The sequence below is a fragment of the Furipterus horrens genome, unplaced genomic scaffold, assembly GCF_987537825.1.
Source record: "Furipterus horrens unplaced genomic scaffold, mFurHor1.1.pri manual_scaffold_1, whole genome shotgun sequence".
In the NCBI taxonomy this organism is placed as follows: Eukaryota; Metazoa; Chordata; class Mammalia; order Chiroptera; family Furipteridae; genus Furipterus; species Furipterus horrens.
In genome coordinates this window covers 169,294,683-169,306,718 of record NW_028327171.1, presented here as the reverse complement: position 1 = coordinate 169,306,718, position 12,036 = coordinate 169,294,683, and the positions used below count along the sequence as shown (strand labels likewise).

The 12,036-nt window shown below is 37.7% G+C and overlaps 1 protein-coding gene across 2 annotated transcripts in view; it reads left to right on the top strand.

The window, feature by feature from the left end:
- CHN1 (chimerin 1) overlaps nt 1-12,036 on the top strand; it is a 161,899-nt gene that overhangs the window by 73,120 nt on the left and 76,743 nt on the right. The window lies entirely within an intron of this gene.

The window sequence follows — 12,036 nt, the reverse complement described above, 5'->3', positions numbered from 1 at the left end:
AAAATGAACACACACATACATTATGAGCCTTTTACTTATTAGCCATTAAACATCAACAAGTGACAACTCTGGCTTTGCTGATAATTCTTTTTTTTCCAACTAACAGGTTGATTATATCTGATGCCTAACATCTTCCTTAGAGACAAGAGGCTGTGTTAAAAACAACCCCAGAAACAAAGTAGCAATTATAAATTTGTTTATTGCTTTTTCACAGCCTGAAATCCTGGTCTGGTTGTATTTAAAATCTGATGAGAACAGTATCCATCAGTTTAAAGTAAATCTTTATATTAGAAACTGAAACAACCAAATCCTAAAGAATGTATGCTGTAGGATTTAATTAACATAAAATAATAGAAAATTATAGGGACAGAATGGAAGTGGTTGAATAGGACAAGGGAAAAAAGGATAGGCTGCAAAAGGAAATGAGGCTCCTTCAGGGAGTGCTGGAAATGTTCTGAATCTTGACTGTGATAGTATTATCTGTTAAAACTCATTAAATTGTGCACTTTATTTTAATTTTTAATTTTATTTTTTTATTGATTTGAGAGGGTGAAAGATCAATTTATTGTTCCATTTATTTATGCATTCATTGGTTGATTGATTCTTATATGTAACCTGACTGGGAATCCAACCCACAGCCTTGGTCTATTGGGATAACACACACTAACCAACGGAGTTACCCAGCCAGAGCCTGAATTGTGCACTTTAAATGGTTAGTTTTGGGGGAAAAGGGGACAACTGTAATTGAAAAACCAAAATAAAAAATTTAAAAAAAAAATAATAAAATCTATATAATCAGGATATGAAAAAAAATAAATAAATAAATGGTTAGTTTTGTTGTACATAAATTGTACATTAATAAATTGACTTTTAAAGTGAGGGACCTTTATGATGTGTTTTACATAGTAATTTGCTTATTGTTAGTGAGCACTAGGTTATAAATTTCAAGGTGTATACTTAACCAAGTTTAAGCCTGCCTCTGCTCATCTACAGTAACATTCTCCTTACCTGGAGCTCAGACCGTTGGCAACTTCAGGTCTCCGAAATATGGTCAGGAGGCTGGAAGTCAGTGGGAAATGCCTTTTGAGTGGCTAAATAGCTGCCACAGAGCCCATGTATTATACTGCAAAGGAATGCTCAGTAATCCCCATTATAGTCTATTTAATACCAGTCTATATAAAATATTAATAAGTCATTTTGTCTTTTTTTCCAGTCTTTCAGCAGATTAAAAGTAACAAACCAGAAGTTGAACACAGGTGGTACCATGCAAAGAGATTTTTAAAAAATATAGCTAGATTCAAGAACTATTAAGTTCATGACAAGCAAAAAAGAGACAGACTCATAGATAGCAGGCTGACAGTTCTGGAAGGGGTAGGGAGGTGGAGGGATGGAGCAGAAACAAAAAATAAAGGTGAAAGAACTCATGGATGCAGACAACAGTGTGGTGATTATGGTGGGGAGGGAGAGGGGTGGAGGTAGAAGAGGGTATGTGGGGATAATTGGTGATTGGAAAAATACAATAAAAAATGAACTATAAGTTCAGTAATTGGGGGCATGTAGATCAGGGAGTGGCAAATCAATACACTGTAATAACCTCTTGGATATTTCTGTGTTCAGACACTAAAATTTTAGTAGTAGTATATTCATGATAATGAACCCGAATATTCAGGTTGAAATTGTAGTTTATATATGATTCTTAGAATTGTGTAGTTTATACAGAAATGATTAAGTAAAAACATTTTGTTGTTTAAAGGAATTAAATAGCAGTCTAGAAAATATATATATGAACGTGTGGGTTCGTTTTTTTAGTATACACACACACTTTGTACCTGTATAGAGCTCTACAGGGACTCACACATATATAGCTCTGTGCTTTTGTAGACTTTAATGGCTTTTTATCCTGAAGTAGTAGACTCATGAAAACAAGATTTGAAAAAGCTTTTAGTGGGACTGATCACCAACTCTTTCATACGCCAAATCTGTTGTTAATTATATAAACATATTGATAGTCTCTGGACCTACAATGGTTTTGAAAAGATATAATGTGTGTACAATACTTTATAAGTAAACATACATTTACTTACTGGACATGATACTTAATATCATTTCTCTGATTTAATGAAAACAGAGGATAGCGGAAGATACTATATTTTATTCAGTGCATTAGAAAAATTGTTTTTCATTTATTTACTCCCAATCATAATTACAGAAAGCAGTTTCATGTTGTACAGCTCATCACATGAAGAGCATTACAGCTCTGTAAATGACGACTACTGTATCATGATAATGATTATTTCCTTAAAAATTACACCCAACAGAAGTTGAATAATCTGCTACACTGTATGTATTCTTTTGGTGATTCTGTTACCCGCATATATATTCCCCTCCACCCCAGCACTTTTTTATTGTTACATTTAGCTGGCTAACTTAAGGGAAATCTTTACTAATTCTATTCAATAGCCATTTACTTAGGGCCTAATATGTGCTAGTTTAAATGCCTTTAAAAGTGAAACTAATAACTGATTAGTTAAAGGCTCGGGGCTTACTAAAGTAAGGCAGTAATAAACCATTAACAATTTTCAGGAGGGAAAATGATGGTATAGGCTCTCCTGGAATAAATTCTAGCATATGTAGGCAGCTTGGGTGGAGTTTGCATAGATTCAGAAAAATCAATCAGTAAATGAAAGTTTAAATGTAGAGGGAATTGACGAAGCTCACAGAATTGCTCGAGTTTGGCAGGGTTGACTGCGTGGGTGGTGGTAAGGAGATGGTGTTTTGAAGGGGAAGAAGAGCTGAGAGGACTGGTAACTCTGGTTGGGGACCTGCTGATGAGTGGGCAGTGCTTAGGGATGCCTGGGAGAACCGTGTGCATGAACTCACATTGGGCGTGTGCATGAACTCACGTTGGGCTGGGAAGCCTTCCAGGGAGTGACCACGAAGCAGTCCTTACCAATGGAAAAAAAGAACCATTTTACTTTATTTTTTTTTTTCAGATTTAATGTGTTTTATTGATTAAATTATTACATTTGTGCCAATTTCCCTTCCCTCTGCTCCCCTCCACCCGGTGGCCCCCCTCCCTCCAGTTGTCCCCCCCTTTTAGATTATGTCCATTAGTTGTGCATACAGTTCCTCCCAACCTCTCTCCGTCTATTCCATTCCCTCCTACCTTGATCCCCAATTCCTATATCATCTCCCTCCCTTTCCCCATTCCCCCTCCCTGTTGACCTCCCCCCAATATGCTTCCCGTACCCACAGTTCCTCTTCCACTCTCGTTGCCTATTTAGTTTGCCTTTGTTTCATCTCCCTAGCTTCTGTTTTTTTTTTAAACCAGTCCCTTTAACATCTCATATAACAGTGGTTTGGATCTAATGAACTCTTTCAGTTTTATTTTGTCCTGGAAACACTCTCTGTCCTTCTATTCTGAATGACAATTTCGCTGGATAGAGTATTCGTGGTTGTAGGTTTTGGATTTTCATTACTTTGAATATTTCTTGCCAGTCTCTTCTTGCCTGTAGGGTTTCCCTTGAGAAGTCAGCTGATAGTCTAATTGGGACCCCTTTGTACATAATTCTTTTCTTCTCTCTTGCTGCTTTTAAGATTCTCTCTTTATCTTTAATTTTTGACATTTTGATTATAATGTGTCTTGGAGTGGTTCTCCCTGGGTCCAGTCTCTTGGGAACTCTCCTTGCTTCCTGGACCTGCAGGTCTATTCCCTTCCCCAAGTCTGGGAAGTTCTCCTTTATTATATTTTCACTCAATTTTTCAAGTTCTAGTTCATCTTCCTCATTCTCTGGCAAACCAATGATTCTTATGTTGGGCCTTTTATAGCTGTCCCAGAGGTTTCTGATCCTTTCATTGTTGCTTCCCATTTCCTCTCGCTGCATTGGTTGACTGCTTGTTCCTTCTCCATATTCCAGTTTGTTGAAATGAACTCTGGATTTTATTTCCTTTCCTTCTGTCTCGTATGCGGTTTTGTTCCTTTCGTTATGAAAGTTTTTCGCTTCTTTCATATCTTTTTCCTGCTCTTTTGTGAATTCTGTAAGCCACCTGATAACAGTGGCCCAGAACTGAGCCTCTGACAGGTTTCTTATCTGTTCATCTGTCAGGTTCTCTATCTGCTGCCTGGTGAGTTGTGTTACCGGTATTTCTATAGTTGCCTGCCTCATTTTGACAGATGCGTTTTGTTTTCTTGGGCTGGCTGTCGGGGGCAGTACGCGTCACAAATTAGCGACCGGCGCCTGCCTGTCCGCGACCTATTTCGCAGCCCTGTGGTGCTTTCTTTGGGGGCGGGGGTCCAAGATGGATTCACACAGTTATTCAGCTAGGAGACCGGGATCCGTCCTCCCGCCCCCCTGGGCCTCACTGTTCAAGGCGATGCGGCGGCCGCTCTCCCCAGCACCGGAGTCGCGCACCGCCAGGGGCTTGGCCGCCGGGATTCCTCGCCGGGGTCGCGCACCGCCAGGGGCTTGCGTAGCCGGGACTCCTCGCCGGGGTCGCGCACCGCCAGGGGCTTGACCGCAGCCGGGATTCCTCGTCGCCCGCCGCTCCGGGTGCGACCGCAAACAGCACTGCCCTCTTTAACTCTTACCTGCCCAAATGGCACCGCTGGTTTATAACTTCATATGTTGGACTTCCGTGTAGTTTTATTTTCTGGAATTTCTAGTTATCCTTTGTTTTGAAGTAGTTGTATTCCTCTATAGTTGTAGAGGGAGACCTAGCGTGTCCGTCTAAGCCTCTATCTTGGCCGGAAGTCGAACCATTTTACTTTAAACAATGAATTGGGTTTTTTAACTTTCTTTCGTTTAGCCTACCTATTTTACTGTTGAGGAACTTAAAACTCTCAGTTGCTGTATCCATAATGTGAGAGGATCAGATTAGAAAGGTATTTTCTAAACTTTAAACCACATAGGAATCACTTCAGGATCTTGTGTTAACAAGGCAGATTCTGAACCTGAAGGTCTGGGGTGGATCCCAGGGGATTGGATTTCTAACAAACATTACCAAATTTATATTCTTAAAAAAAAAAAAAAAAAAATTTATATTCTCTTTTTAAGAATTTATTTATTTTTAGAGAGAGGGCAAGGGAGGGAGGAAGAGAGGGAGAGAAACATCGATGTGTGGTTGCCCTCAACTGGGGACCTGGCCCAAAAACCAGGCATGTGCCCTGACTGGGAATCGAACCAGCGACCCTTTGGTTCACAGTCTAGTGCTCAATCTATTGAACCACACCAGCCAGGGCCAAATTTATATTCCTAAATTCTATAGTGAAAAACACTTGAAGGGATTTTGTTTGTCATTATTTTTCTTCCAGAATAAGATTATTGACTGTTATTTGGGTACTATATTCTTGCTTTTTTTTTAAACAAATGTTTTGTAAAATAAAACATACTGAAAAGTATATAAAGCATAAGTATGTTTTAAAAATAGATTACAGCCTTGGCTAGTATAGCTCAGTTGGCTGGAGCCGTCGTTCCATATACCAGAAGGTTGCGGGTTTCATCCCTAGTTGGGACACACTTGGGAGACACCCAATTGATGTTTTCTCTCACATTGATTTTTTTAATTTCTCTCTCTAAAATCAATGAACATATTTTTAAAATGTTTTAATAAAATAAAAATTGATTATATTTAAATACATATTAACCTATAGTTAGAAATTCCCTATTTCCCTTTTTTATCATTATCTCTACCTTTCACATTATAGTTAACCACTATACTCACTTTATAGTTACCTTCCTAATGTTTTCTTTATAGTCTTACCACACATATATATTCCTACATAATGCAGTTGGATTTTGCTTGCCTTTATGCTTTCTATAATTGGACTACACTGTATGTATTCTTTTGTGAGTTGTTCTTCTTTCCCCTAGCATTTAAAAAATTCATCCATGTTGAATATATTAGTTTTCCTTGCTGTATAGTATTTCATTGTATTATTCAGGGCTCTAGAGAAACAACCAATAGGGTATGAGAGAGAGAGAGAGAGAGAGTCTCGAAAGAGATTATTATAAGGAATTGGGTCACGTGATTGTGGAGGCTGGTAAGTCCAAATGTAGCTGGCAGACTCGAGACCCAGGAGAGCTGATGGTACATGTGACACCCAAAGGCCCTCTGCTGGATAATTCCTTCTTGCTCAGTGAGGTCATTCTTTTTAGTTGTTCTATGTAGACTTTCAACTGATTGGATGAGGTCCACCCGATTAGAAACCGCATCTGTTTTACCCAGAGTTCACTGACTTAAATATTAATCTCACCTGAACACACCATCCAAGTTGACATATAAAATTAACCAAGACAGCTTTGGCCAGGTGGCTCAGTTGGTTGGAGCATCATCCTGTACACCAAAAGGTTTCATGTTCAATTTTCCAGTCAGGGCACATACCGGGGTAGTGGGTTTGAGTCCCAGACAGGGTGTGTATGGGAGGCAACCAATTGATGTCTCTCTCTCAAATCAATAAAAACATATCCTTGGGTGAGAATTAAAGAAATTAACACAATATGTATACCACAATTTTTTTTAAACTGATAATTTATGTAGTTTAAGTTTAGGCATTTTGAACATTGCTGCTTGCTGTGTGTGTGTGTTCTAGTACACATAATCACTCAAACTGTGATATTACCCAGGACTGCTGGGTCACAGGGTATGCATTTATTTACCTTTACTAAATAACATATAAAACCTTTCTGTTAAGCAGTATCCCAAATGTTGATTATATTAGATATTCTAATTTCTTGCTACTGGTTGGTGTTGTCAGACTTGTTAAATAAATGTTGTCATTCTGGGGATAATTTGCATATACTGGACTCCTGTTTGTGTACTTTTCATGTTTACCCTCTTGGTGTGTGCATATTTTTGTTTATTGTGTAAGCTAGGGTTGTTCTTCAATTATGGTAAATTTTCTTGAATTATCTCTTTGGTTTTTTTACCCTTCTATTTTCTCTGATCTCTCCTTCCAGAACTCATATTAATTCAGATGTTGGACTTCCTGGATTGATTCTCTATCATATTTTTTCTCTCTTATTTTTAATCTTTTTGTCATTTTCCTTTTCTTGAATATTTTCTCAACTTTATTTTTCATTTAAGATCTTCATTTATAATACATTTTCTTATTTCTACTTATTTTTCTTTGTATTCTATATGCATGTCTTTTTTACAGCATCCTAATGTTTCCTGTTAATCCTTAAAAATGAGATAGAGAACATTCCACTTTTGTTCTCGTGAGCATATGATAATTAAAATGTTTTCACCTGCTTGCATTGTTTGTTTCCTTTAGCTTGCTTTGATTATCTTTTCCTTCACGAGGGAGAATTTTCTTAGATGTCAAATGACCCTTGCCTAATGGCTCGTACTCAAATTCATTTGGCATTGAAGAACTGACTAGTAGTTAGTTCTCTTAAGAGCTTGAGAGAAGCCTGCTGAGTGTAGTGTGATGTCTCTCTTCTTAAGTCTTTTCAGCGGGCTGATCAGATTTCCTAGAGAAGTCTTTCTCTTATCAGGAAAGAAACAAGCCTTCTGAGAGCCTGGTGGGGAAGAGAGATAAAGGTCTCAATCTTCCCCATTTAAAACTTTGACTTAGTTTTCAGGTTTGTACCTCTGCCTTCAACTCTTTCCAGTGTTCCTCAGTATAGCGTCCTTCGTTTTATCCCATGTAGAAAACAGAACTTGTCTTCCACCGGAACGGGGAAAGATGGCGCTGGGGAGAGGATTGGGGAGGGTGGCGGACAGGCCTTCCGCCAACCCTCCTATATCCATTCCAGGGCTGCCTGGTGCCGCTTTTGGCAGTTTCGTTAGGCACTGGTTTACTTCTTTCCTGAAGGTGATTTATCCTGAGAAGGGACTATTATGAGTTCACATGCTTTGATACTTTTGCTCACTTTACCATCCAAAATTATATAGCAATATAGACAAAAGTATCTTAATAACTGTTCTAGATGTAGAAAATATTTAAAAATTGTATAATGATATATAGCTATGTTCTCTTTTCCTTAGCCTTTCTCAGTTAATCCATTTAAATTCATTTTCTAGTGTTTAAGTGAATGCCTCATTATATTCTTGTCTCAGTTTTAACCTTTCTTTTAAGGTATGTTTAGATGAATTTATGAGATGTTTGTATTTCAGCTTAGATTAGCTTCTTTGACTTTGATAAACAATAAACAAAGAATTATTATAAATAAAATTGTTGATTGGTTTCTGGAAATAGTTCTAACATTTTATTCTTAACTTAGGCAAGTGTGTTGTATATGTTTAGTTTTCTGTTTGTTAACAGAAAACATCTGTTAGCATGGAGCGTTCCTTTGAAGAGATACTTCCAAATACTTTGGCCCAAATCAGAAATAATTCTTGGTTTCAGAAAAAGTAAAGTATAATCCCAAAGGCTATTTTTATACATATTTTCATCACTTTCTACCTCTGGAATGATTTTTTTATGAGTGTGATTTACTTGCTAAAAAATAGAAAGGATGCTATTAAGGTTTTTGTTCACTTTTTAAAGCTAGATGTTAGAATTATGAATTTTAAAATTCATCTGAATACAACTGGGCACAACATTAAACATTTCTTTAAAGCATGAAAATCAAAACCTAGAGCCCTGGGGAAAAAAGACATTCTTTCTAAAAAATGGTAATTATGTATAACAGTAGCAGTTCAAAGCAGATTATCCCAATCGTGTGTGTGTGTGTGTGTGTGTGTGTGTGTGTGTGAGAGAGAGAGAGAGAGAGAGAGAGAGAGAGAGAGAGAAAGAGAGAGAGAGAGAGTATAAACTATAGTACCATTTGGAGATGATTCATCTTGTTGAACTCTGAGTGAGAGTTGGGCCTGTACAGTTTCATACCAATTCACCAAAGAATAAACAGCTATTTAAAAGCAAGGGCAGCCCAGGCTGTTGTGGATCAGTTTGTTGGACCACTGTCATGTGACCAAAGTGAGTTTGATTCCGGGTCAGGGTACATACCTAGGTTGCAGGTTTGATCCTTGATCTCTGATTCCTGGTCCTGGAGTGCACAATCCCCAGTCCAGGCATTTATGAGAGGGAACCCATTGATGCTTCCCTCTTGCTCTTCCTCTCTCTCTAAAACGAATGAAAAAAAAAAATGTCCTCAGGTGGGGGTTTACATAAATTTATATAAGAAAGGGCAGAGGCAGGTAATAAATATAAGAAAGTTTTCCTATAAAAGTAGAGAGAAAATGGTTTAGCTTTAACAGTTTTTATAAATCAGTACTCTGCAGTCTATAGAGTTCAGCAGTCATCACTAGATCCATTTAACATGTCCTGCTTTCAATATGGATACATTTACTGACCTTTCTCCTTTTAATTCAGAGACCCAACTCCCAAGGCTCAGTGGAAGGCTCTCCTCACTTCTGCCCTCCCCTCTCTGCACTGCTGTGGCCCACTCTGTTTAAGTGGTATACACTTACCCAGGGACACCAAAAGGAAAATTCACAGAGTGCTGTCTCCTTGCCCTTCTTTGACTGTTAAATCAATCAGTGCAGAGATGTCCCTATAAAACCAGTGTTACTGGTTGTTTACTAAATGCCCTTCTATGCATATTTACTGAGTATCTTTTCTGTTGTACTTTATTGTTTGATAACTCAATCAATCACTCTCTGCAGTGGCCTAAGCTAAGAGAGAAGGAGAAAGGTAACTCCCATTCATTGAACCTACTGTGTACTTAGCTTTGACTTAAATATTCTTATATAATCCTCGCTACCATACACGGTAGGGTGATGTTATACCTATTTTCAAGATGCAGAATCTGAAGAATGGTTTTCCAAAAACCACCCAGCTAAGAAGTGGCAGGTCCAGGATTTAAAACTGATGCCAAGCCTACAGTTTTCTATTAAACCCAGGACCCGCCTGCCCCTAGCCATACCCCGTTTCGGAACTGCAAGGGTGCTTTCGTATGTAGACATAAGCAGCAGCTCTGAGATCTCATGTCAGTGGAAGTGTGTTTGCACTGAGATCCTATTCAGCAGTGAGTTTCTTGGTTTCTACAGTGTGAGGAGATATTAGATTCACTTGGCTTTATGAATCATTGTACAGAAATAAAACTTTTCAATATAAGAACAAACTTATACACATTTTTTAATCACTGTTTAGAAATCAATCCAAAGATGAACTTTTTAAAATTCAGCATTTCATCTTGTCGTTGTATTGACTTGTTTTTATGTTTATCTATTTCCCGTTGAGATTATCAAGGAAATAGGAACTTTATTATGAACTGTGTAATACTTAACATCATTCCTGGGTGTCTTGTTAGATGTTTGTTGAATAAATGACAATCTGTGAGTGGTAAACTTTTATTAGAAAGGATTCTTTCTTTGCCTTTAGATATGGCATCTCCCTTGTAGGGCTCATTTTTGTAGAATGCACATGCACTCATCACCTCTGCTCCACGAGTCTCTAGCATGCCTTCCATATCACGGGGGGGGGGGGGGGGGGGGCGTCAGTCTGCACTGTGATGCTCTTCTTTGTGTAACTTCCAAAGTAAAGGCGAGGGCAGTACAGAGTGGGCAAAGAAAGTGTATAGTTCCTTTAGTAAAAGTAATACAATTTTTCTTTAGCAAATTATAATTCCAAAATGGAAATTCATGTTTTTGTCCTTCGAGGGTAAGTTTTAATCAACTTACATTGTAAGGTATTTTAGTTATCTGACCAGCTCCCTTAAGACTGGAAGTTTGGTTGGTCTGAAAGTCTTGGGCTGTAGTGCGGGCTGAGGAACAATGGGAAATCATGCACAGGGTCTCTGAAGCCACTGTGAGGAAAAGGACAAACTTCTTAGTCTCTTTCACCCAATAATGTAGAGAAGACAGGAAATCCTCTCCTTGGATGGATTAGAAATACAGTATTCCCTCACTTATCACGGGTATTACATTCTAGACCCCCCACGATGGGTGAAAATCCACGAAGTAGGAACCTTACATTTATTTTAGTACTTATATATATTTGAGGCTTTTTAAACCCTTCCCACACACTTATAAACTGTTCCTAGTCCCTTATTGACCTTTCCCACTCCCTTATCAACCTTTTCCACACTTTTATAAACACTACTTATGTTCTTAAACATATTCTACACTCTTAAACCTACATAACTTTAACAACATATGTATACAATACCGCAAAATCCTGTGATACGGTGAAAAATCCGCGATAAATAATTAAATATATTTTTAAAAATTCTGTGATACAGTGAGGCCGCGATAAGTGAACCGCGATACAGAGAGGGACTACTGTAACCCATTGTCCAGTGCCAGGAAATCTAACCCAGACTTCTACTCTTTCAGTCTAACCATTCCAGCCCAGGTGAGGCCAGTTCCGAGCCGTCCTCTCTTCTGCCCTGTTGAAAGAATTTATAAAAACTATGTAGTGGCTTTCCATGTTGGTTTCTCAATAACAGACAATGATTGACAAAGAGGAAATAACAAATCAGTATATTAAACTGAAAAAAACTTTTTCTAGTTAACTTTAATGTAGAAATTTTACCTTCTACTGTTTTAGACTTATAATGAAATTTACTTGGGAGAAATACATCTTTAACATTAGAGTAAAATGGAGAATGGGAAAGTGGAATTATATGAATCGTTCACTTGAGTGTGAATCAAATTTAATTGCTTTTACAGAACCAGAAAGTGAATAAATTGTATTTTAGAGAAAGGACCAACATGGATAGAATGTTGGGTTTTAGATTAAACAATTATTAAAGCCTAATTTGAACTACAGAAACAGATACCTCAGGACATTGTAAAAAATAATTTTGTTAACTTTTTAAAGGACACATTAAAAGTAAAATCTTAAGTTTCTTAACTCCTGTCGTTCTGAAATAAAACCAATAGCAGAATATTTTGCATAAGTTTTTAGTTCTATCTAAATACCTTATTTCAGTATTAGGGTATTGTTTTAATCTCTTAGTTTACCTCTGTCCTGTGTACTTTTAACAATGAAATTAAATGTATTTTTATGGTTTGTTTACTTTTTAATTATGTATACTCAGGCCTACCTTTGGGGGACCATGATGCCAATTGTTGGTGCCTTTGGATGTC